This window comes from Pristiophorus japonicus, chromosome 10 (assembly GCF_044704955.1).
Source record: "Pristiophorus japonicus isolate sPriJap1 chromosome 10, sPriJap1.hap1, whole genome shotgun sequence".
Classification (NCBI taxonomy): domain Eukaryota; kingdom Metazoa; phylum Chordata; class Chondrichthyes; family Pristiophoridae; genus Pristiophorus; species Pristiophorus japonicus.
Window position 1 is genome coordinate 177,803,821 of NC_091986.1, and position 26,570 is coordinate 177,830,390.

Below are 26,570 nucleotides of genomic sequence, written 5' to 3' on the forward strand. Positions count from 1 at the left end.
GAGAGCAACGTTCATATCCGGGCACCGCGGCCGCCTCACGTGCCCCATTCCCCTCCGCGCGCGGATGCTCTTTGAAGAGATTTTCCGTTTGTCTGCCAGCAGTGAGGAGTGGAGTGCGGTGAGCGGAGTTGAAAACAGAGTTAAATATATGGAGCTGATGCTTATTTTTTATGTATTGAATGCGATACCATACCGAACGTGTGAGGCTATACAGTGACATCTGCTGGCAACCGGCATGTGCTCACTGTTCACCGCTCTGGTCTATCAGCAGGTCTTCGCCCTCTTAATTATTGTTCCCAGTTGCGAATCTTGCCTAACCAATTTGCATCCCATTCAATTGTGCCATATTCATCATCATTATTGGCAATCCTTCGAAACGAGGATGACTTGCTTCCACGCCAAAAAAGGATGTGTTCACAGGTGTTCCAATGAAGGACCTAATATTCCAGGTCCTGAACTACATATTGAAGGGTGGAAGATGCCTGTGCGTGGATTTTTTTAACGTGTGGTGGCAGTTGCACACCAGCCACCACACGGGCTTGGCAGAGCTAGGTCTTGATCCAGTGGCAAGGATTAACCAAGACGACTGGAGACCTGCTCTGCTACAGAGGCCTAGTGCGCGCACATATCGCAGTGTGGGCTGGCCATATTAGCTAAGTGGCAGTCGCCTTTCCAAAGAGTCACACATGCAAAGTTGTAGAGAGGGAAGGGAGGGTCACGACTGGCTCAAAAAAGTAGTGACACTTCCTAACGGAACGATGGCAACAAAGCTACCAAGTCAGCAATCTTGCTGTCACAGACAGTCTCCACCAACCCAGTCTCGTGGGGGCAACCAGCAGGTCACAGGTTACAGCTTCTCACATTCCCATCCCCGCCACCAGCTTCCGCTGTCTTATATGTTTTGAGCAGTGTATTGACTCTTGCTGGCCTGTTTAAAGTTCAGCACCTGCTCAGTTTTTAAAGGGGCATAACCAATAAAGACTGTAAATTAAAAGGAACCTTAACAAATCAAATTCAAATGTTATCCCTGGGAGTGATGAGATGCCCACCGGTAGCGTGCGGGCGGACACCGCGTGCTCCAACTATTTTAAGTTGAAAACAATCAAGTGTCCCCTTATTAAAGGGGCACTAAAACTGACAAATCAAACAAATGGAACTTTTTTACAATAATGGTTCAAATTTAAACTTGGTTGCTGGGGGTGATGATGCACTCCAGTCTCTCCGAGCATGAATGTAGGCATGGAAGAGAGGCAGGCAAAGCAGTGTGCTGGATTGGTTTTATTGTGCTTTCAATTTCTCTTTCTCTTTGTATCTGCATTTGTCAGCATATTATTTTTTGTCTCTCTATGCTCTATTATTAAACACTTTTCAATTCTCGCTAAGGGCTCTTCATTGCTGTTAGAAAGAAATAAAATAACGCATTCACGACAGCAGGACGTCCAAAGCACTTCATAGCCAATTATGTTTTTTTTTAAGTAGTCACTGTTGCAATGTAGGAAATGCGGTAAGGTCCCAGAAACAGCAATGAGATAAATGACCAGATAATGTTGGTTGAGGGATAAATATTGGCTGGGACACAAAGAGAATTCCCCTACTCTTCTTTGAATAGTGCAATGGAATCTTTTACATCCACCAGACAAGCAGATCAAACAACATTTAACATGTAATTTGAAAGATAGCATCTCTGACAGTGTAGCACTCCCTCAGTATTGCAGTTATCTACCAAGATTATCTGCTCAAGACTCTGCTTTTCGACCCTCCCTCTTTATATAGGGGCCGAAATTGCTCCTTATGATAAGGCCTCTGGCCGCCTGAAAGCGGCAGCCACGAGGCGGCACGGAATGACCGCCAACTCTCCGTGGAGGGGCCGCCATTTTGGTAATTGCCCTTCCTGAGTTTTTGAGCGATGTCTGGGACCGCTCCGTCTATTTTCCCGCCGCAACATGCACGTGTTGACCCCTTTCTGACTGGCGGGGACCCCCTCGGGAAATTGCCCCGCAGGAGCGGCCCCGCGGTACACTTTCTGTGCATGGTGGCACGGCCGCCATGTTAACTTTTTTTGTTGGCCGACTGCCAGGTCAGGCCAACAATCATGACCGTGGGTTTGGCCGGGCCGCCAACAGGCAGCCAAGCACCCTTCTTTTGGGTGCCAGGCTGCTGGCCTGCCCAAAACTTTCCCTGGTGGCCCAGTGTTTGCCACTAAAATGGTTGCAGAGTTTGCAGCGGCCCTCCCCATTCATTGGGGCGGTCAGAAAACATCAAAAACGGCAGGCGCGCTTTGTTTCCAGCGGTGGGCAATTTCGGCCCCATAGTGTATATTTATCTTTAATGCTCTTCATTTCTCTCTCTTTGTGTTCTTTATACTTTTTATTGTAGCTTCCGTGTTACTCTTTGTAAATAATCAATAGGGATATAAACCTAAGCACTTCAGGCATAAAACTGAAAGTGCAGCTTTACCACACTCGAGTGATGACATTCTATGGGCTGAATTTTAACATCCAAAAACAGGTGGGTTGCGTTTGGGTCATATTTAAAAAAAATGTTAAATCTCAAACCTGCCCATTTCCAGGTTTAACGGAAGCAGGACAAGGGGCGTGTAGCCAACCCACTCCCAGGAGGTGGGTTAGCAATTTAAATATTTTAATGAGGCTAGCAGCCTCTGATTTAACCTGCTTTGCCCAGCCTTGGGATGCCCAGGGAAACCCGACAGCTGAAGGGGTTGAGGACAGCTTCAGGGAGAAGGCAAATGCTTTTACAGCATTACTTGTGGGCCAGGAGGAGCAGAAGTGCTTCCCCCAGCTTCCCCGCCCCCCCCCCCCCACTCCTTTCCATACAAAGACCTCAGGATTGGACTTCACCCCACACCCCACCTTCCCCCCCCCACCACTCAGCAGGTTGGCCAGTATTTGTGGAGAGAGAAAGGTACGATTAACTCAGCTCACAATCGTGCTATGGGGCCTTAAGCACCAATATACAAAATGCCCGGCATCGACTTTAGAGAGCCATTGTACAGGACTTAACAAACTGCAGTGCTGGCCGATATGCTGATGCATAGATCACTGGACAGCAGAGGGAGTGTTGAACAGCAGGGACATGGCTGGAATAGCCACACATGAGAAAAGTGTCTTTCAGGGAGACGTCACATTCAGCTCACACAGCTCCCAAATGTCATGGGTTGTACCAGAAAGCAGTAGCAGCCATTATATTTGGCATAGTTCAAACAGTTGCAGGACCATTTTGTGACTGCACAAGCAGGAACAGAATCACCTCCAGCGGAGAATACTGGAGAAATAAGCTTAGAGCTGTTGTCTCTGTGCCAGGAATGAAAGTTCCAGATGCGGAGTGTCAGGCTTTTAGATTTATTCGAGGAAATGATACTTACAGACTGCGCACAAGATGATGCAAAGGCTGTGGGAGACCTTACATTACAGTTGCTGAACTCAGTAGCGGGGTGAGCAGTGCTGGTCTTCCTTAACTTTATGTCACAGGACTGCGCTTTTATCCTTTAGTTTCACCATTACCTCATTACTTTTACATGCATTAGTGTAAACTATGGCCTTTACTCATAGTTTACACTAATGCATCATTTCAGCATTCCAAAGACTCGCGGCCTTGGAGGTATCAGTGTGTTCCACAGCTTTCACTCATCTGTATGCATGGTGGCCTTAAGACAGTAATATGGATAAGCTTATTTACAAGGATGTTGAAACTACACAAATAACAGGCTTTATGATTATAGCTGTTCCAGTCAACAAAGGGCCTTGCTAAGCTGTTTTTGGACGCGTTCCAAAATGCTGTTACCAGCAGATTATGGAAAAGCAGTCTTTAACACAATGGCTGCTTTAACACAACCTTTCCTGCTAGCATTCCTCATATCCATCCCAAGAGCCACACTAACAACCGGCAGCTAGCCATCTAACTAGGATGCACCTAGAAGGAGCACTAGACTAAGTTCTAGAAAGCACATGTTTTTTTTTATTTGTTCGTGGAATGTGGGCATCGCTGGCAAGGCCAGCATTTATTGCCATCCCTATTTTCCCTTAAGAAGGTGGCGGTGAGCTGCCTTCTTGAACCGCTGCAGTCCGTGTGGTGAAGGTACAAGTTGAGCGTCCGAAATCCAGAGTTCCGGAATTTGGAATATTCCGGACACCGGGCAGATCTGTGACGAGGTTGTCCGGAATCCGAACAGTGTTCCGAAATCCGGACCCAATGCCATCGGACCTTCTCCCGCTCGGCTGCCCGACCTGCTCCCGCTCAGCGGGCTCGACTGACTCCCGCTCGTTGGGCATGACCTCCGCCCACTCGGCAGTCAGACCTCCCCCACTCCCCACCCTGCCTTACCTCGGCACAGGCGTTTCTAGATTCGAGACGTCGGAAAGACATTCTGAAATCTGGAAATACGCAAAATCCGGAACGGCCGAGGTTTCCGGATTTCGGACGCTCTACCTGTACTCCCACAATGCTGTTAGGGAGGGAGTTCCAGGATTTTGACCCGGCAGCGATGAAGGAAAGTCAATATATTTCCAAGTCAGGATGGTGTGTAACTTGGAGGGGAACTTGGAGGTGGTGGTGTTCCCATGTGCCTGCTGCCGTCCTCCTAGGTGGTGGAGGTCGTGGGTTTAGGAGATGCTGCTGAAGAAGCCTTGGCGAGTTGCTGCAATCCATCTTGTAGATGGTGCACACTGCAGCCACGGTACGCCAATGGCGGAGGGAGTGAATGTTTAAGGTGGTGGATGGAGTGCCAATCAAGCGGGCTGCTTTGTCCTGGATGGTGTTGAGCTTCGTGAGTGTTGTTGGAACTGCGCTCATCCAGTGCCTCTCTGCCATACTTTAGTGCCTCAGCAGGCATTCCATCCGCTCCCATAGCTTTGTTGCTCTTAAGTTGTCTTATGGCTTTTTCTATCTCGTGCAGTATTGGGGTTTTACTGAGGAGGTGGCAGGTAGCATGCTGCGGGATGGAGTCGAGAACACTGAGTCAAAGGCAGAGTCTCGATTGAGGAGATAAAGTGCAATATCCCCACCGACACTAGGGAGTCCCTGGCCAAAGACTGCCCTAAGTGGAGGAATTGCATCCGGGAGGGCGCTGAACACCTCAAGTCTCATCACCGAGAGTATGCAGAAATCAAGCACAGGCAGCGGAAAGAGCATGCGGAAAATCTGTCTTACCCTCAATGACTATCTGTCCCACCTGTGACAGGGACTATGGCTCTCGTATTGGACTGTTCAACCACCTAAGGACTCATTTTAAGAGTGGAAGCAAGTCTTCCTCGATTCCGAGGGACTGCCTATGATGATGATGATGATGACTCATCCAGGCAAGTGGAGGGTATTCCATTACACTCCTGACTTGTGCCTTGTAGATGGTGGAAAGGCACTCCTGATGGGAGTCAGGAGGGGTGACACTCGCCGCAGAATACCCAACCTCTGACCTGCTCCTGTTGCCACAGTATTTATGTGGCTGGTCCAGTTAAGTTTCTGGTCAAGTGTGACCCCCAGGATGTTGATGGTGGGGAATTCGGCGATGGTAATGCCATTGAATGTCATGGGGCAGTGGTTAGACTCTCGCTTGTTGGAGATAGTCATTGCCTGGCACTTGTGTGGCGCGAATGTAACTTGCCACTTATCAGCCCAAGCCTGAATGTTGTCCAGATCTTGCTGCATGCGGGCCATAGACTGCTTCATTATCTGAAGAGGTGCGATGACACTGAACACTGTGCAGTCATTACTGGGCAAACCAAATTTGCAGTAATAGTGTGGAGGACGAATTCATGGAATGTATACAAGATGGTTTTCTAGATCAGTTTGTGCAATGAGAAGGGGTTAATTCATAACCTTGTAATAAAGGGGCCTTTAGGGAAAAGTGACCATAATATGATAGAGTTTTATATTGAGTTTGAAAGTGATTTAGTTAAATCCGAAACTAGGGTCTTAAATCTAAATCTAAACATCCTGTGCCATGTGGGAAGTCCTGGATGCTTCTCGTGGCCTAGACGATCACCTGTGCAGGAAGCGGGTACGGCAGCTTGAATTTGTGTTTCGGAACTTGAGTAACAGTTGGAGTCACTGCAGTGCATCCGCGAGGCTGAGAAATTTGTGGATAGCACGTTTCTGAAGGTGGTCACCCCAAAGCTTAAGAGTGTGCAGGCAGAGAGGGAATGGGTAACCGCCAGACAGAAGAGGGGGACCAGGCAGGTCGTGCAGGAGTCCCCTGAATGCATCTAGCTCTCCAACCAGTATTCTGTTCTGAGTACTGGTGGGGACGATGGTTCCTCTGGGGAGTGCAGCCAGAGCCAAGTCCACGGCACTACAGGTGGCCCAGCTGCACAGGGCGGGCAGGTGGGGGGGGCGAAGGAAGAAGGTGTAAGAGCAATAGTGGTAGGGGATTCGATAGTTAGGGGAGCAGACAGGCTGCAGACCGCAGACGTGACTCCAGGATGGTATGTTGCCTCCCTGGTGCCAGGGTGAAGGATGTCACTGAGCGGCTGCAGGACATTCTGAGGGGGGACGGTGAACAGCCAGAAGTCGTGGCCCATATCGGTACCAACGACATAGGTAGAAAGAACGATGAGGTCCTTCAGGCAGGTTTTAGGGAGCTAGGAGAGCGATTAAAAAGCAGGACCTCAAAGGTAGTAATCTCTGGATTACTCCCGGTGTCATGTGCTAGTGAGTACAGAAATAGGAGGATAGGGCAGATGAATGCGTGGCTGCAGTGATGGTGCAGGTGGGAGGGCTTTAGATTCCTGAGGCATTGGGACCGTTTCTGGGGGAGGTTGGACCTGTACAAGCCGGATGGGTTTCACCTCAACTGAGCCGGGACCAATATCTTCACGGGGAGGGGTTGCTCGTGCTGTTGGGGAGGGTTTAAATTAGCTTGGCAGGGGATGAGAACCTGAGAGTAGATTCAGAAGGGAGAGAAGCAAAGCAAAACATTAGAAAGTGAATTAGGAAGGCAGAGGAAACAAAGGCTAGAAAATAGACAACAAGGGAGTTTGGTAGTGTTAAATACTTCAATGCAAGGAGTCTCGGGAATAAGGCAGAAGAGCTGAGAGCACAGATAGACAGTTGGGGTATGATGTTATAGCTATTACTGAGACATGGCTGAAAGAAGGGCAGGTATGGCAGCTCAACATTCCTGGTTACAGGGTTTTCAGACAGGATACAGAGGGGGATAAAAAAGGAGCGGAGGATTGATTAAAGAAACAATTACAGCTGTGAGGTGGGATGATATGTTAGAAGGATCATCAAATGAGGCCATATGGGTTGAATTGAAGAATGAAAAAGGGGCGATCACACTGCTGGGAGTGTACTACTGACCCCCAAACAGAGATAGAAGATCAAATATGTAAGCAAATTTCTGAAGTGCTAAAATTATAAGGCAGTAATAGTAGGGGATTTCAACTACCCTAATGTTGCATAAGAACATAAGAAATAGGAGCAGGAGTAGACCATTTAGCCCCTCGAGTCTGCTCCGCCATTCAATAAGATCATGGCTGATCTGATCATGGACTCAGCTCCACTTCCCTGCCCGCTCCCCATAACCCTTTACACCCTTATCGCTCAAAAATCTGTCTGTCTCCACTTTAAATATATTCACTGTCCCAGGCTCTACAGTTCTCCAGGGCAGAGAATTCCATAGATTTACAATCCTCTGAGAGAAGAAATTTCTCCTCATCTCAGTTTTCAATGGGTGGCCCCTTATTCTAAGACTATGTGCCTAGTTTTAGTTTCCCCTATGAGTGGAAATATCCTCTCTGCATCCACTTTGTCGAGCCCCTTTATTTTCTTATAAGTTTCAATAAGATCACGACTCATTCTTCTGAACTCCAATGTGTCATCATCATAGGCAGTCCCTCAGAATCGAGGAAGACTTGCTTCCACTCTTAGCCTGAGTTCTTAGGTGGCTGACCAATACGAGAACCACAGTCTCTGTCGCAGGTGGGACAGATAGTCATTGAGGGAAAGGATGGGCAGGGAGCCTGGTTTGCCGCACGCTCCTTCCGCTGCCTGCGCTTGATTTCTGCATGCTCTCGGCGACGATACTCAAGGAGCTCAGCGCCCTCCCGAATGCATTTCCTCCACTTAGGGTGGTCTATGGCCAGGGACTCCCAGGTGTCAGTGGGGATGTTGCACTTTATCAGGGAGGCTTTGAGGGTGTCTTTGTAACGTTTCCTCTGCCTGTCTTTGGCTCGTTTGCCGTGGACGAGTTCCGAGTAGAGTGCTTGCTTTGGGAGTCTCGTGTCTGGCATGCGAACTATGTGGCCTGCCCAGCGGAGCTGATCAAGTGTGGTCAGTGCTTCAATGCTGGGGATGTTGGCCTGGACGAGGACGCTAATGTTTGTCCGTCTGTCCTCCCAGGGGATTTACAGGATCTTGCGGACACATCGCTGGTGGTATTTCTCCAGTGACTTGAGGTGTCTACTGTACATGGTCCACGTCTCTGAGCCATACAGGAGGGTGGGTATTACTACAGCCCTGTAGACCATGAGCTTGGTGACAGTCTTGAGGGACTGGTCTTCAAACATTCTTTTCCTCAGGCGGCCGAAGGCTGCACTGGCGCACTGGAGGCGGCGTTGGATCTCGTCGTCAATGCTTGCTCTTGTTGATAGGAGGCTCCCGAGATAGGGGAAGTGGGCCATGTTGTCCAGGGCCACGCCATGGATCTTGATGTCTGGGGGGCAGTGCTGTGCGGTGAGGACAGGCTGGTGGAAGACCTTTGTCTTACTAATGTTTAACGTAAGGTCCATGCTTTCATACGCCTCGTTAAATACGTCGACTATGTCCTGGAGTTCAGTCTCTGTGTGTGTACAGACGCAGGCGTCGTCGGCACACTGTAGCTCGACGACAAAGGTTGGAGTGGTCTTGGATCTGGCCTGGAGATGGCGAAGGTTGAACAGTTTCCCACTGGTTCTGTAGTTTAGTTCCACTCCAGCGGGGAGCTTATCAACTGTGAGGTGGAGCATGGCAGCGAAGAAGAATGAGAAGAGGGTTGGGGCGGTGATGCAGCCCTGCTTGACCCCGGCCCAACCTACTCAACCTAAGTCAACCTCCTCATCTCCGGAATCAACCTCGTGAACCTTCTCTGAACAGGCTCCAATGCAAGTATACCCTTCCTTAAATACGGAAACCAAACTGTACGCAGTACTCCAGGTGTGGCATCACCAATACCCTGTACACTTGTAGCAGGATTTCTCTGCTTTTATACTCTATCCCCCTTGCAATAAAATCCAACATTCCATTTGCCTTCCTGATTACTTGCTGTACCGGCATACTAACTTTTTGTGTTTCATGCACAAGGACCCCCAGATTTCTCTCTACTGCAGCACTTTGCAATTTTTCATGCACAAGGACCCCCAGATTTCTCTCTACTGCAGCACTTTGCAATTTTTCTCCATTTAAATTACAATTTGCTTTTCTATTATTTCTGCCAAAGTGGATAACCTTACATTTTCACACATTATACTCCAAAATTTTGCCCACTCAGTTAGCCTGTCTATATCCCTTTGCAGATTTTTTGTATCCTCCTCACAATTTGCTTTCCCACCCATCTTTGTATCATCAGCAAACTTGGCTACATTACACTCGGTCCCTTCATCCAAGTCATTAATATAGATTGTAAATAGTTGGGAACCCAGCACCGATCCCTGTGGCACCCCACTAGTCGCTGTTTGCTATCGTTTGTTCGGCGGTATTCCGGTGGTAATTGTAGATCGCGGGTTTTTTTATTGCCGAAATACTGCTATAACTGAAGACCGCTAGTTTGGTCAAAAGTTGACTGATGGTAACGGTCGTGGTATTTTTAGTCATGCAACACTTTTTTTAGCGCCAAAAAAAACGGACCTTCTGCGCATGCATGATTTTTTTCCCGCGATTCTGGTCAGGATCAGGGGTGACCAGCGCATGCGCAGAAGAGAGAGAGAGAGAGAGTGAGAGAGGCAGAGGAGAGAATCGTAGAGGATGGAGAAAGCTTGCAAAAGGAGCCAGGAGACATATAATAGCATATAATGGCAGATTGAGAGACAGAGAGAGAGACAAAAGCACATAAAAGCAATTAATAGGATAAAATAATGTAACAAAAAGGATAAAAATGCAGCAGCAACCAGAGTTAGGGAGGAAGAGGGCACGTAAATTCAGTCTTGATGCCCAAGAGGCACTGGTTGCAGAAGTGGAGACTAGGTGGGGACAATTGTCCAGGGGTGGGCGTGCAAACCCCCCCCGCCTCCCCCCCCCAGCTGTATGCAAGAGAATTTAGTGCGCAATATCTGAGGGGGCGTCCTCAGTCGATCACATACAGCGGGGAGCCCACCAGTGCAGGAAGAGGTGGAATGACCTAGTTGCGTCTGCGAGAGTAAGTAATATTTTTATTTATGCACTCCTTAATTACTTACAATGTAAATCTGACATGTGTTAATGTAGTTAGGCTTAATGTTGCACCTTATTTGCCATGAATGATCTCATTAAGATGGCTTTCTGAGATCTTAAAAGATGTTTCTGCACTTCGATGTCTTCCTCATGAACCACGTGCAGCTTAATGGGACATTAAGCAAAGAACTGTATTAAATGCACAGACTATGTACGTTACTAGTGGTTTGCTGGCTGGCTATCTGTGTGTGCCACAAGAGCAGATGGGCAATTTGGTTCAGCATTGCTATTGTCATTTTTGCAGAGGAAACTGTCAAATAATCTCGGTGAGCGGCGATGCACGGGGGTTGGTCCACTCAAAATCCAGGAATTAACAGGCGGAGGAACATGCAGCAGTCCTGGTGGGTGTCCACAATAGAACGGCTAGCCATGATGGTGATGATCCGACGACAGCTGAGGGTAAGTCCTGCAAAATCTCCCGGGCTGTGTTGGGGTCATGTAATGTAATGTCATGTAGTGTCTGTGGATTCGGGTTAGGGTAATTTCATGTAGTGTCTCTCAACGACATATAATGCAGTAGTGGTGGTCCTTTAAATAAGCCTGCGATATGTGACCATACTCATGTCACCTTGCTCCCTCCCCTGCTGCTAATCACTTTCCAGATGAGGAGTCGCATGCACTCCATCCCACCATGGAAGCCTCCACTTCCGCCTCATTCCATCACACATGGGTCGACGAGGATGATGAGGAAGAAGATGAAAAGGAAGACAAGGGGCACCCAGAGGACCCTATGGGTGGGTCGATGTTACAGTCAGTGGAGGTGGAGGATGAATTGTTGGTGGGGTTGGAAAAAAATCAGCAAATATTTTACCAGCGGCCACCACTCCCTCAGAGGGATTCACCTTTTATGGATTCACTGCCTTAGAAGCAGCGGGACCAAGTGGTGTGCAGCAACGCACCCCGAGTGTACAACCCCATATGCCGCCTCCACGGAGGTTGATTCGACAAAGCAGGTATGCTCCGAGACAGGCAGACGCAAACCTGGACATGGTGGGACTGTCAAAGGCGAGCGTCGATGTAGGTTGAGAGCTCCATAGGTGGAATTTCCAGGAACATCGCCACACAATCTGCCCGACAATCGGAGAACATGTCCCGCCAGTGCGGGAAAACACAGAGTCTGTCAATGCCATGCGGCAATTGATGGTCTCGGCTTTTGGCACTGCACACCCCAATGCCATACCACCCAGATCGACAGCACCTGTGGGTGGGGAGCTAGAACAGTCTTCCGACTCAGAAGCTGGGTCTTCCACACCCCGGGCTTCTCCAGTGGATCCACACATGTTGTCGCCATTGTCTATCCCCCGACAACAGCAGAGCTCTGGATGCCTTGTTGCACAACGTCCTGGTCCCAATGCAGGTAGGGGTAAGGGGAGGAAGCAATTGAGGGGTAAAGATCAGGGGGGGGAGGCGGTGGGAGTGGCGACCGCAGTTAAAATTAGTGCAGGGTTGATTGGTTGTTTGTTGTTCTTGTTGCTGTTTCTACGGTTATTTATTGTTATTGTTCGTTCAAAATTTTATGAGGATAAAACATTATTTATTTATTTGCTTTCAAAGTTTTCCAGAATTTAACATTTTTTATAAATCTTTTTGTTCAACTTAACCATTCTTGTACTTTTAGAAAATGAGGGGAAATAGTCAAAATGATACCATAGAGTGGGCAGACAAAGGTGAAATGTAACTCTGTTCAAGCGAAGTGTTGATTTATTAGCTGCTGACATAACATTTTTGCAGTTCCGAAAGCTCCCAAGGCTTCCCTTGGGGGGGAGGTGGGGTTGGTGGCATGGGTTCATCACCAGGCTCCTCCTCCCCCCCCCTTTCCTCCCCCTCCCCCCCGCCACCGCCGCCCCCCCCCACCCCCGCTCAGGTGGTCCTACAGTCCCCTGTGGAAATTCCTGTCCCCTCATGATGGCTAAGTTGTGTAGCATGCAGCACACCACAATGAACTCGGCGACCTGCTCAGGGTGGTATTGTAGGCTGCCTCCAGAGTAGTCCAGGCATCGGATTGCTGCTTGAGCACTCCAATTGTTTTTTCGACGGTATTGCGTGTGCCTATATGGCTGTCATTGTAGCGATGCTCGGCTTCTGCCTGAGGGTTCCAAAGGGGGGGTCATGAGCCAGGTGGCGAGGCCATAATCTTTGTCCCCCAGCATCCAGCTATGACCTTGTGGCATTCGGTTTTGGTAAACCTCTGGCTCCTGTAAAGGCACTCGCAGGGCAATGTGCGTACAGTCAATGGCACCCTGAACCTTGGGGATGCCAGCAATTCATGCAAAACCCGCAGCCCTCTTATTCTGGTCATTCGGAAGTTTATAAAGTCCATCCTACGTGCGTACAGTGCATCAGTTACATGTCGAATGCAGCGATGTCTAGCGTGCTGAAAGATGCCGCATATACCCCAGCTGATGCCTGAAAGGAGCCGGAGGCATAGAAGACAAGTGCCGCAGTCACCTTCACCTCGACAGACAGTGCAATCTGTTGGTGCTGGTGGGCTGCAGGTCTGCCTTTATGAGCTAGGCATACCTCTTTTCGAAAGCGCAGCCTTCTAATGCACTGTGCCTCAGACAGGTTCAGGTATGAGCGCTTCTCCCTGAAAAGTCATTGGGGGTGAGGCCTCCTCCTCCTCATAAGTCTGTAACCTCTTTGATTAGGTCCATAATGCTCTTCAATAAACGATCTTCCAGCTCTATTCTGCATAGCATAAGTAGCCAGCATTATTGGCAGAGATATTATAGGCCCCATTCTTTTAAATGCCCTAAGTATCCTTAAATGTCCTCAAATAACCATAAATGTCCTCAAATGTCCTTAAGTTTACTCCAGTGTGCTCAAACACTCTAAAATAGCCTCAAATACCCTTAAAATCTAACTTTAACTTCACATAAAACTCTCATTAAGCTCACTATGTAAAAATCAGCCTTCTGTCAAAATCCTTTCATGCAATGTACTTCGGCTCCGTTTTTCAAAACGGTGTAGTTACCGCTGGTCCGACTACAGATAAGACTACAGTTTTCATGATGGTATTTTAATCCAGTAGTAAAAATGCTGGTATTGATGAATTTACCAGCGGCGGTACTTTTCGGTGGTATTTCAGCGTTGCACACTGATTGACGTCATAATAAGGTTGAAAAAACTGGGCGGGCGGTATTTTTTTACCATCTGCGGATAATCACTGATGAATTTACCGCCGGCGGTATTTGGGCGGTAATTTATGATTTTGGCGGTATTTCAGTGCTAACCTATTTTCCGGGGGTAAACGGGTGGAAAAATGGATGGTAAATGGGCAGAAAGCTGATGAATTTCCAGCCCATAGTGTCTATCTTCACAGAAGAAGCCACAAAAAACTTCATGGAAATAGTGTGAGAACAATTGTAAATCCCTGTTTGGAGTAAAAATAAAACGGGGAAGGTGGCTCAACCGTGGCTAACAAGGGAAATTAAGGATAGTGTTAAATCCAAGGAAGAGGCCTATAAATTGGCCAGAAAAAGCAGCAAACCTGAGGACTGGGAGAAATTTAGAATTCAGCAGAGGAGGACAAAGGGTTTAATTAAGAGGGGGAAAATAGAGTACGAGAAGAGCTTGCAGGGAATGATTCGGAGGGGCGCCCATTTTTTAACCTGTGGAAACTTGGGCCCATAGAAAATAGGTGCAGGAGTAGGCCATTCAGCCCTTCGAGCCTGCACCGCCATTCAATAAGATCATGGCTGATCATTCCCTCAGTACCCCTTTCCTGCTTTCTCTCCATACCCCTTGATCCCCTTAGGCGTAAGGGCCGTATCTAACTCCCTCCTGATTATATCCAATGAACTGGCATCAACAACTCTCTGCGGCAGGGAATTCCACAGGTTAACAACTCTCTGAGTGAAGAAGTTTCTCCTCATCTCAGTCCTAAATGGCCTACCCCTTATCCTAAGACTATGTCCCCTAGTTCTGGACTTCCCCAATATCGGGAACATTCTTCCCGCATCTAACCTGTCCAGTGCCGTCAGAATCTTATACGGATCCCCTCTCATTCTTCTAAACTCCAGTGAATAAAGGCCCAGTTGATCCAGTCTCTCCTCATATGACATTCCAGCCATCCCTGGAATTAGTCTGGTGAACCTTTGCTGCACTCCCTCAATAGCAAGAACGTCCTTCCTCAGATTAGGAGACCAAAACTGAACACAATATTCCAGGTGAGGCCTCACTAAGGCCCTGTACAACTGCAGTAAGACCTCCCTGCTCCTATACTCAAATCTCCTAGCTATGAAGGCCAACATACCATTTGCCTTCTACACCGCCTGCTGTACCTGCATGCCAACCTTCAATGACTGATGAACTATGACACCCAGGTCTCGTTGCACCTCCCCTTTTCCTAATCTGCCGTCATTCAGATAATATTCTGCCTTCGTGTTTTTACCCCCAAAATGGATAATCTCAAATTTATCCACATTATACTGCATCTGCCATGCATTTGCCCACTCACCTAGCCTGTCCAAGTCACCCTGCAGCCTCTTAGTGTCCTCCTCACAGCTCACACCGCCACCCAGTTTAGTGTCATCTGCAAACTTGGACATATTACACTCCATTCCTTCATCTAAATAATTGATGTATATTGTAAAGAGCTGGGGTCCCAGCACTGAGCCCTGCGGCACTCCACTAGTCACTGCCCGCCATTCTGAAAAGGACCCGTTTATCCCGACTCTCTGCTTCCTGTCTGCCAACCAGTTCTCTAGCCACATCAGTACATTACCCCCAATACCATACGCTTTGATTTTGCACACCAATCTCTTGTGTGGGACCTTGTCAAAAGCCTTTTGAAAGTCCAAATACATCACATCCACTGGTTTTCCCTTGTCCACTCTGCTAATTACATCCTCAAAAAATTCCAGAAGATTCGTCAAGCATGATTTCCCTTTCATAAATCCATGCTGACTTGGACTAATTCTGTCACTGCTTTCCAAATGCGCTGCTATTTCATCCTTAATGATTGATTCCAACATTTTGCCCACTACTGATGTCAGGCTAACCGGTCGATAATTACCCGTTTTCTCTCTCCCTCCTTTTTTAAAAAGTGGTGTTACATTAGCTACCCTCCAGTTCATAGGAACTGATCCAGAGTCGATAGACTGTTGGAAAATGATCACCAAAGTATCCACTATTTCTAGGGCCACTTTCTCAAGTACTCTGGGATGCAGACTATCAGGCCCCGGGGATTTATCGGCCTTCAATCCCATCAATTTCCCTAATACAATTTCCCACCTAATAAGAATATCCTTCAGTTCCTCCTTCTCACTAGACCCACTGACCCCTAGTACATTCGAAAGGTTATTTGTGTCTTCCTTTGTAAAGACAGAACCGAAGTATTTGTTCAATTGGTCTGCCATTTCTTTGTTCCCCGTTCTAAATTCACCTGAATCTGACTGCAAGGGACCTACGTTTATCTTCACTAATCTTTTTCTCTTCACATATTTATAGAAGCTTTTGCAGTCAGCTTTTATGTTCCCTGCAAGCTTCCTCTCATACTCTATTTTCTCCCTCTTAATTAAAGCCTTAGTCCTCCTCTGTTGAATCCTAAATTTCTCCCAGTCCTCAGGTTTGTTACTTTTTCTAGCCAATTTATATGCCTCTTCCTTGGATTGAGCACTATCCTTAATTTCCCTTGTTAGCCACGGTTGAGCCACTTTCCCCGTTTTATTTTTTACTCCAGACAGAGATGTACAGTTGCTGAAGTTCATCCATGTGATCTTTTTTCATGTTTGCCATTGCTTATCCACTGTCAACCCTTTAAATATCCTTTGCCGGTCTATTCTAGCCAATTCACGCCTCATACCGTCGAAGTTACCTTTCCTTACGTTCAGGACCCTAGTTTCCGAATTAACTGTGTCACTCTCCATCTTAATAAAGAATTCTACCATATTACGGTCACTCTTCCCCAAGGGGCCTCGCACAACAAGATTGCTAATTAGTCCCTTCTCATTACACATCACCCAGTCTAGGATGGCCAGCTCTCTAGTTGGTTCCTCGACTTATTGGTCTAGAAAACCACCCTAATATACTCCAGGAAATCCTCCTCCACCGCATTGCTACCAGTTTGGTTAGCCCAATCAATATGTAGATTAAAGTCGCCCATGATAACGGCTGTACCTTTATTGCACACATTCCTTATTTCTTGTTTGATGCTGTCCCCAACCTCACTACTACTGTTTGGTGGTCTGTACACAACTCCCACTAGCATTTTCTGCCCTTTGGTATTCCGCAGCTCCACCCATACCGATTCCACATCATCCAGGCTAATGTCCCTCCTTACTATTGCATTAATTTCCTCTTTAACCAGAAACGCCACCCCACCTCCTTTTCCTCTCTGCCTATCCTTCCTAAATGTTGAATACCCCTGGATGTTGAGTTCTCAGCCTTGGTCACCCTGGAGCCATGTCTCCGTGATGCCAATTACATCATATCCATTAACTGCTGTCTGCGCAGTTAATTCGTCCACCTTATTCCGAATACTCCTCGCATTGAGGCACAGAGCCGTTAGGCTTGGCTTTTTAACACACTTTGCCCCTTTAGTATTTTGCTGTAATGAGGCCCTTTTTGCTTTTTGCCTTGGGTTTCTCTGCCCTCCACTTTTACTATTCTCCTTTCTATCTTTTGCTTCTGCCTCCATTTTATTTCCCTCTGTCTCCCTGCATAGGTTCCCATCCCCCTGCCCTGTTAGTTTAACTCCTCTCCAACACCACGAGCAAACACTCCCCCAAGGACATTGGTTCTAGTCCTGCCCAGGTGCAGACTGTCCGGTTTGTACTGGTCCCACCTCCCCCAGAACCGGTTCCAATGTCCCAGGAATTTGAGTCCCTCCCTTTTGCGCCACTCCTCAAGCCACGTATTCATCTGGGCTATCCTGCGATTCTTCCTCTGACTAGCACGTGGCATTGGTAGCAATCCTGAGATTACTACTTTTGAGGTCCTACTTTTTAGTTTAGCTCCTAGCTCCCTAAATTCGTCTCGTAGGACCTCATCCCGTTTTTTACCGATATCGTTGGTACCTATGTGCACCACGACAACTGGCTGTTCACCCTCCCTTTTCAGAATGTCCTGCACCCGCTCCGAGACATCCTTGACCCTTGCACCAGGGAGGCAACATACCATCCTGGAGTCTCGGTTGCGGCCGCAGAAATGCCTATCTAGTCCCTTACAATCGAATCCCCTATCACTTTAGCCCTCCCACTCTTTTTCCTGCCCTTCTGTGCAGCAGAGCTACCCACAGTGCCATGAACTTGGCTACTGCTGCCCTCCCCTGATGAGTCATCCTCCTCAACAGTACCAAAAGTGGTGTATCTGTTTTGCAGGGGGATGACCGCAGGGGACCCCTGCACTACCTTCCTTGCACTGCTCTTCCTGTTGGTCACGCATTTACTATCTGGCTGTGTTCCCTTTACCTGCGGTGAGACTAACTTGCTAAACGTGCTATTCACCTAATTCTCAGCATCGTGCATGCTCCAGAGTGAATCCACTCGCAGCTCCAGTGCCGCAATGCGGTCCGTCAGGAGCTGGAGGCGGATGCACTTCCCGCACACATAGTCATCAGGGACACCGGAAGCGAGCCTGACTTCCCACATAGTACAGGAGGAGCATAACACGTGTCCCAGCTGTCCTGCCATGACTTAACCCCTTGATAAACTTAATTTGGCAACAACAATGCTAAAGGTTACTTACTGATAAAGAAAAGAAAACGAAAAACTACTTATCAATCACCAGCCAATCACTTACCCCCTTGGCTGTGATGTCACCTTTCAATTTCTTTCTACTTCTTTTTTGCCTTCTCCCTGCAGCTGCACAAGCACACCTCCTCCTCGACTAACTCCCGACTGCTGAACTTGTGGCCTTTTTACAGGCCTCCGACCCCGGACTCTCGCCTCCTCCTCGACGAACTCCCGACTGCTGAACTCGCGGCCTTTTTACAGGCTTCCGACCCCGGACTCCCGCCTCCTCCTCGACTAACTCCCGATTGCTGAACTCGCGCCTTTTTATAGGCCTCCGACCCCGGACTCCCGCCTCCTCCTCGACGAACTCCCGATTGCTGAACTCGCGCCTTTTTATCGGCCTCCGACCCCAGACTCTCGCCTCCTCCTTGACAAACTCCCGACTGCTGAACTCGCGGCCTTTTTACAGGCCTCCGACTCCGGACTCCCATCTCCTCCTCGACGAACTCCCGACTGCTGAACTCGTGGCCTTTTTATCGGCCTCCGACCCCAGACTCTCGCCTCCTCCTCGACGAACTCCCGACTGCTGAACTCGCGGCCTTTTTACAGGCCTCTGACCCCGGACTCCCGCCTCCTCCTCGACGAACTCCCGACTGCTGAACTCGTGGCCTTTTTACAGGCCTCCGACCCCAGACTCTCGCCTCCTCCTCGACGAACTCCCGACTGCTGAACTCGCGCCTTTTTATCGGCCTCCGACCCCAGACTCTCGCCTCCTCCTTGACAAACTCCCGATTGCTGAACTCGCGCCTTTTTATCGGCCTCCGACCCCAGACTCTCGCCTCCTCCTCGACGAACTCCCGACTGCTGAACTCGCGGCCTTTTTACAGGCCTCCGATCCCGGACTCCCGCCTCCTCCTCGATGAACTCCCGACTGCTGAACTCGCGGCCTTTTTATAGGAGGAGAAACTTCTTCACTCAGAGGATGGTGAAGCTTTGGAATTCTCTCTAGATTCAAGACAGAGATCGATAGATTTTTGGATATTAAGGAAATCAAGGGATATAGAGATAGTGCAGGAAAGTGGAGTTGAGTTCGAAGATCAGCCATGATCTTATTGAATGGTGGAGCAGGCTCAAGGGGCCGAATGGCCTTCTGCTCCTAATTCTTCTGTTCTTTTCAGCAAGCAACCCTGCTTCTGACCTTATGATGGAGGAAGGCCATTGATGAAGTAGCTGAAGATGGTTGGGCCTAGAACACTGCCCTGAGGAACTCCTGCAGCGATGTCCTGGGGCTGTGATGATTGATTTCCAACCACCACAACTATCTTCCTTTGTACTAGGTATGACTCCAGCCAGTGGAGAGTTTTCGCCCTGATTCCCATTGACTTCAGTTTTACGAGGGCTCCTTGGTGCCACACTCGGTCAAATGCTGCCTTGATGTCAATTGCAGTCACTCTCGTCTTTCCTCTGGAATTCAGCTCTTTTGTCCATGTTTGGACCAAGGTTGTAATGAGATCTGGAGCCAAATGGTCCTGGCAGAACCCGAACTGGGCAGATTATTGGTGAGCAAGTGCCGCTTGATAGCACTGTCGACGACACATTCCATCACTTTACTGATGATTGAGAGTAGACTGATAGGGCGGTAATTAGCCGGATTGGATTTGTCCGGAGCAGCTGGAGGGAGATTTGAACATCAGCGTCTCCCTGACAATGGAGGCAGCACGAGCCTGGAACAACTGGAGGGAGATTTAAACATCAGCGTCTCCCTGACAACGGACATACTTGGGCAGTTTTCCACATTTTTGGATAGATGCCAGTGTTGTAGCTATACTGGAACAGCTTAACTAGAGGCCCGATTAGTTCTGGAGCACAAGTCTTCAGCCGACAGACGGGATGTTGTCGAGGCCCATAGCCTTTGCTGTATCCACTGCGCTTAGCTGTTTCTTGCTATCACATGGAATGAATCGAATTGGCTGAAGACTGGCTTCTGTGATGGTGGGGACCTCAGGGGGAGGCTGATATGGATCATCCACCCTGCACTTCTGGTTGAAGATGGTTCAAACGGTTCAGCCTTGTCTTTTATACTCACGTGCGGGGCACCGCCATCATTGAGGATGGGGATATTCATGGAGCCTCCTCCTCCCGTTCGTTGTTTAATGGTCCAACCCCATTCATGACTGGATGTGGCAGGACTGCAGAGCTTTGATCTGATTTATTAATTGTGGGATCACTTAGCCCTGTCAATAGCATGCTGCTTCTGCTTTTTAGCATGAATGTAGTCCTGTGTTGCAGCTTCCCCAGGTTGGCACAATGTTCAATGTCACCAAGGGGAAGCAGCAGGAAAAGAATCATTCGTGGCATATACAGTGATCATTTATATAAATTGGGTGGACTTTATTTCAAAACTATCTGCAGATTCAAGGATGGGCATCCATGGTAATTGAGGTAATGGTGGCGTGCTTTTGAGTGAATGAATCTTGACTTTTGTATAGTAGCATATCTCCTCTGGAATTGATCATTGTGCATCAGAGGATATGCTAATCTAAAATGTGACAGCTAAAGAGTGATCGGAAGTGAGTTTAATGCTAGCGTGTTGACATTTAATACATTAAGAAAGATATGAGGGAGATTTAAACATCAACCTCTCACTGACAACGGAGGCAGCGCGAGCCTGAAGCAGCCGGAGGGAGATTTAAACATCAGTGTCTCCCTGACAACGGAGGCAGCTTGAGCCTGGAGCATTTGGAGGGAGGTTTAAACATCAGTGTCTCCCTGACAATGGAGGCAACTCGAGCCTGGAGCTATTACAGGTCCTATCAAGAGGACAAAATGAGAAATAAAAAGTAATAAAATTATGACATCATAAAGATGGAGGACAGTGATTGCTTATTCCATATTAATTGAAATCACTGGACAGGGAATCAGGGAATGAATCTTAAAGAAAGCTAATAACTGATTTAATTTGATTCAATTGATTTTCTAATTTTAACTTAATTTATAATTATGGTATGTATTTAATTTTGTTTAATTATAATTAATCTTTATTATACTGATTTTACTATTGTATACTCCTTATTGTATTATTTACAATGTAATTTAAATTTCTTTTTTTAAAAGTTTTTTTGCCTGTTTCTATCTTCGTGTGCATTTTGGCTGCCGCTTCGGACTCGAGCCTTTAACTTCATTTTACACTTCCTTCTCACGTTTCTTCTCGCTTTCCCTCAATATCTAACATGTTGTAAAATTGTTGTGAAGCACCTTGGGACGTTAAAGGCGTTATATAAATAAAAGTTATTGGGCCCGACTTTGGTGGACCGCCCAATTCTCGGCGGTCTCGCGGTGGTCGGTCAATCTTCACCGCCTGGTACCGCTGGGGCGGAGTGCTGGCAACATTGGTCCTGGTGGTCCTGAGCGGTGTGTCAGCGGAGTGCGATGGACGGTCTGCTCCGGCAGTGCAGGGTAAGTTGTCTGGGACTCAGGACCCTTCGGATCCTGAATTCTGCGCGCGCTCTTCCATCAACCTCCCCCCCCCCCCCCCCCCCCCCCCCCCCCGAGAAGAGCAGTCCGGAGGCCAGAGACTGCCGATGTCGGATCGTAGGTAAGTGTCTCCAGGTATGTTTAGATTTTTAATTGTTTTGTGCAGTGTTTTTGATTTATTTATAATACTAACATTATTTATTTATTTTTGTGTTTTTCTGGGGAGGCGGAATAGATTTCTGGTGGCGGGTGGGGGGGGGGTGGAATTCGAACTCTGGGGGTGATTAGATCTCCGGGGGGGATTAGATCTCTCTCGGTGGGGACTAGATCGCTGTGGGAATTAGATCTCTCTGGGAGGGGGTTAGATCTCTGGGGAGGACTAGATCGCTGGGGGGATTATATCTCTCTGGGGGATTAGATCTCTGGGGGGGATTAGATCGTGGGGGGAGGACTGGATCGCTGGGGGGATTAGATCTCTCTGGGGGGGTGGGATTAGATCTTTGGGGGGGGTGGATTAGGTCTCCGGGGGGATTAGATTTCTCTGCGGTGGATTAGATCTGTGGCCAGAGAGGCGGGGGGGGGGGGGGGGGAGGGAAGGACTAGATCGCTGGGGGGATTAGATCTCTCTGGGGGGGTGGGATTAGATCTTTGGGGGGGGTGGATTAGGTCTCCGGGGGGGATTAGATCTCTCTGGGGTGATTAGATCTCTCTGGGGGGAGGAACATTATAGTTTACATACCACCAACATACCATCGGCATAAAACCACCTTTTTTCAGATGGTGTGCAGCTCTGGTGGTATGTCAGCGGTAGGCCACCAATGTTGGACTTTTGGGTGGTCTGTAGGGTGCTCTGTATGGGTGGACGGTATGCATACTGCTGATGAATTTCCCGCCGGGCGGTATGTAGGTATTTTTTGCAATTTTGGGCGGTATGTCGGCGGTTCACGGGCGGTATGTGGCGGTATGTCCACCAATTTCGGCCCCATTATTATTATTATGTGCTGGATGTAGCAAAATCTTAAACATGCTTGTAAATAACATATTTATAATTTTGCTACAGCTAGTACAGAGGAAAGGAGGACATCTCCCCCTATAAAGTTTTATTTTGCAGTAATGCTTATCCAGTAGAGGGCAGTCAAGCTATGCAATGCACAGTGAATAAAACCCAAGAATTTCGGCAGATCAGGGAAAGCCAATACAGGCCAACAATACAAAAACATTTGTACTGAATGCCTCTATTTATAAAGCCAAGGATCCTGTATGTTTTTTTTTTAACAGCCTTCTCACCTTGTCCTGCCACCTTCAGATTTCTGTAATTTTCTGTTCCTGCACCCCCTTTAAAATTGTACCATTGAATTTACGTACTTGTTTAAACCTTGTTATATCGATAACATTTTCCAGTTCTGACGAAATGTCATCGGTCCGAAATGTTAACTCTGTTTTTCTCTCCAGCATTTCCAGCATTTTCTGGTTATATTTCAGATTTCCAGCATCTGCAGTATTTTGCTTTAGTACCATTTAATTTATATTGCCTCTTCTCCTTTTTCCTTCCAAACTGCATTACTTCACACTTCTGTGCATTCAGCTTCATATGCCATGCGTTTGTCCATTTCACAAGTCTGTCTATGTCCTTCTGAAGTCTTCACAGTTTACAATATTTCCGAGTTTCGTGTCATCTGCAAACTTAGAAATTATGCCCCCTATACCCAAGTCCAGGTCATTATTATATATTATTATATAGCAGTAGTACTAATAATGACCTTGGAGGATGATATAGTTCCCTCTAGCCTGATAAACAACCATTCACCATTACTCGCTGTTTTCTGTCTCCGCCAATTTTGTATCCACACGGCCACTGCCCTTTAATCCCATAGGCCTCAATTTTGCAAACAAGTTTATTATCAAACGCATTGTGCTCAATGTGCTCAAAGACAGTGAAATAAGTGTTAAAGGGCTAGATATTACATTTTTGTGCAGATCGCCCAAAAATGGGCATTATTTTCAGTGTGGGCGGTAAAAATGGCTTTTCAGATCGCCGGCTTGCCGCCCATTTTCAAAGCCCCTAGTCTCCATTTTAAAAATTGGCCGTTACCGCAAGTGATATGAAATGGGCTTTAGCGTTAAATCTCTCTGATCTTCTGCTGTAAAGTGTCGCCGTCCTTAGCAATGGCATGGCAATGCTCGATTCCCGCAATTCAGGAGGTCAGGGGTCATCATTACATGCGCAGAAGAGGAGACAGAGAGAGGGAGCAGAGAGGGACTGAAAGCGTGTGTGGGTGTGGTGTGTGCTTGTTTGGCTGTTGTGGGAGGTACGAGGGAGATTCACCAGTAGCAAAAAGCCTACTAAGCACCACAAACATAGTTGGCACCAAGTTTTTGTCCAACAAATAAGACATAACATGGAAGAGATGGAGGAAGCCCTGGAGCTGTTAGCCAGGAACACTGGTGGCAGAGGGCTCCCAGTTGTCCCAGAGCGCGGCACTGCACCCCAAGGTGCCGCACCCCCATTGCCAATGACACATGAGAGCCAGGAGCAATATCTTGCTTCTGGCTCGGAGCACATTCCCACCTTGGGAGCGTCCTCTCCCGTATCCGTCCAAGCAGCAGTTCTGTCGTCATCCCCCACCAATGAAGCATCGCCTGAGGAGTTCCTCGGCCAGGCGGCTTGGAGTCAGGAGGGTAAGGGGAAGGGTAGAGGTGGGGAGGAGAACCGGGTTTGGGGGTTAGGAAAGTGAGGTGCATGGCCGCAAGTGTTGTCTGGGGCATATTTTGAGGTTGCTGGTGCTATTTTGGTGGGAGGGTCGGGACAAGGGGCGAGGGGGCTACCTTGTTGGTTTGCATTGTGTTCTGTTTTGCTGGAAATAGGGACCATTGTAATGATGTAAATGTGATAAATTTGTTGTGGGCTGGGGCAGGGGTGGGGTGGGGTGGTTTTTAGAGATATACTTATGTTTTCAGACAAATGGTCGGATTAAATGTTTTTTATTTAACAATCTTGTTACACAATGGCTCAGATAGCTGCACCGTTACACACTGGTGATTTCTTAACATGAAAGGGTATAATTACACTTAACTTGAATCAACTTAAACTTTAACTGTCACCATGGTGATGTCCACCATTGATGTATGACCTGCACACCCAGCAGTGTGTCAGCTTTGGAACTACCACCAGTGTTCTTTTAAGCTAAGCGCTCATTTATGAGCTACTGACGTAAGAAGAGTCTTGCAGCTATGATGCCACCATGGGCCCTTTCCTGCTGTCTACAGGCTTCAGCGTCAGCCTGATTGTCTGGCCCGAGGTCAGCGTCCACCTCCTCATCCTCCTCTTCCTCTCTCACCTGAGGTGAACCGTCAGACCCTTCTGGCAATTCTTGTCCCCTCCTGATAGCCAAGTTGTGCAGCATGCAGCACACTACCACAAATTGAGCTATCTGCTCAGGGTGCTATTGGAGCTCACCTCCTGAGTGGCCCAGGCATCTAAAGCGCTGCTTAAGCACTCCAATGGTTTTCTCGCCAATATTGCGAGTGGCTCTGTAGCTCTCGTTGTATCGCTTCTCGGCTTTGATGTGGGTGTCATGCAGGGGGGTCATCAGCCAGGTGGTGAGGCCATATCCTTTGTCACCAAGGATCCAGCATTGACCTTGTGGCTGATTGGTAAACAAGTCAGATACAGTGCTCTCACGCAGGATGTGAGCATCATGGATGCTGCCCGGAAATTTAGCATTCACTGCCATAATAATTTGCTGGTATTCGACAACGAGTTGCACATTTAGGGAGCGGAATCCCTTGCGGTTCCTGAAAACCTCTACATCCTGAAAAGGTGCCCGCATCGCGATTTGCATACAGTCTATTGCTCCCTGCACTTTGGGGAAGTTAGCATTTTGGTAGAATCCTAAAGCCCTCTCAATCTGAGCCTCGCTGGTCATGGGGAAGCTGATAAAGTCCATCCTGCATGTGTTCAGGGCTTCAGTGACCTGTCTAATGTAGCAATGTGTGGCATGCTGAGATATACCGCAAATATCGGTAGCTGAGGCCTGAAAGGAACCCGACGCGTAGAACGAAAGTGCCGCGGTGACCTTGACCTCGACGGACAGTACAGTCCTGATGGTGCTGGCAGGCTGCAGATCTACCTTTATGAGCTGGCATAATTCACTGATAACCTCTTTGTGGAAGCGCAGTCTCCTAAGGCAGGTGGTGTCGCACAAGTTGAGGTAAGGCTGTACTTGCGGGGGGGTGTTACGTCAGGTCCTCCTCATCAGCCTGTCACGTCTTACATTGGGCACATGATGTTGTTGAGTGTACCTTCTGCCATCTCGAGTCTACAGCATGTGAGTGGTCATCAAGAGAGGGTGAGAAATGACAGGCCCCATTCCAATAGCTATCTGTTTTCCACCGAATGTTCACAAAGAATGAATGTCCCCACTAAGACACCTAGTAAATTCCAATTGTCCATAGTATGAAAAAATGTTTGTTCAGATGTTCACATCTCCTCCAAACATCTCCAGAGTACATCCGAACTCCCCCGAGGTTGAAGCAGAGCAGCCTTTTAAATGATGTGACCTGCGATTTAGAAGGTGAGTAGTTCCGGTTAGTTCAACTTTTTCCCAGCATTTTTTTCGGCGAGTGATATTGTCAGTGAGATGTGTGCGAGGTGCCGAAAGTAAGGATGGGTGATATACTGGGTGTTAGTTTCGGCAAACGTGATCTTTACGACAACAAACAATGGGCGATGGTATTATTTTTTCCCGGTGTTACGTACATGGCGATAAGTGTCTGAAAAATGGGCGTCGGTTTCCATTTTGTGGCTAAATGGGCGATATCTGGGTGTTAAAATGGATGTTAAGTGGGCGTTATGCATGCCAAAATAATGGAAAATCTAGCCCAAAGTGTTTTTTAATTGCTTCCGAGAACATTTGAACCAACAGAATTCTTCACACCTTATGGACATGTCACAAATGTTACCATGTCCGATATTCAATGTTGCGCATGAGGACACTGTGC

The 26,570-nt window shown here is 47.9% G+C and overlaps 1 long non-coding RNA gene across 1 annotated transcript; it reads left to right on the plus strand.

The window, feature by feature from the left end:
• Window positions 1–8: 8 nt before the first annotated feature.
• Window positions 9–26,570, plus strand: LOC139275209 (uncharacterized). Its single transcript, XR_011595696.1, has 3 exons — window positions 9–118; window positions 10,664–10,818; window positions 26,046–26,570. It is a non-coding gene; the product is annotated as an uncharacterized lncRNA (long non-coding RNA).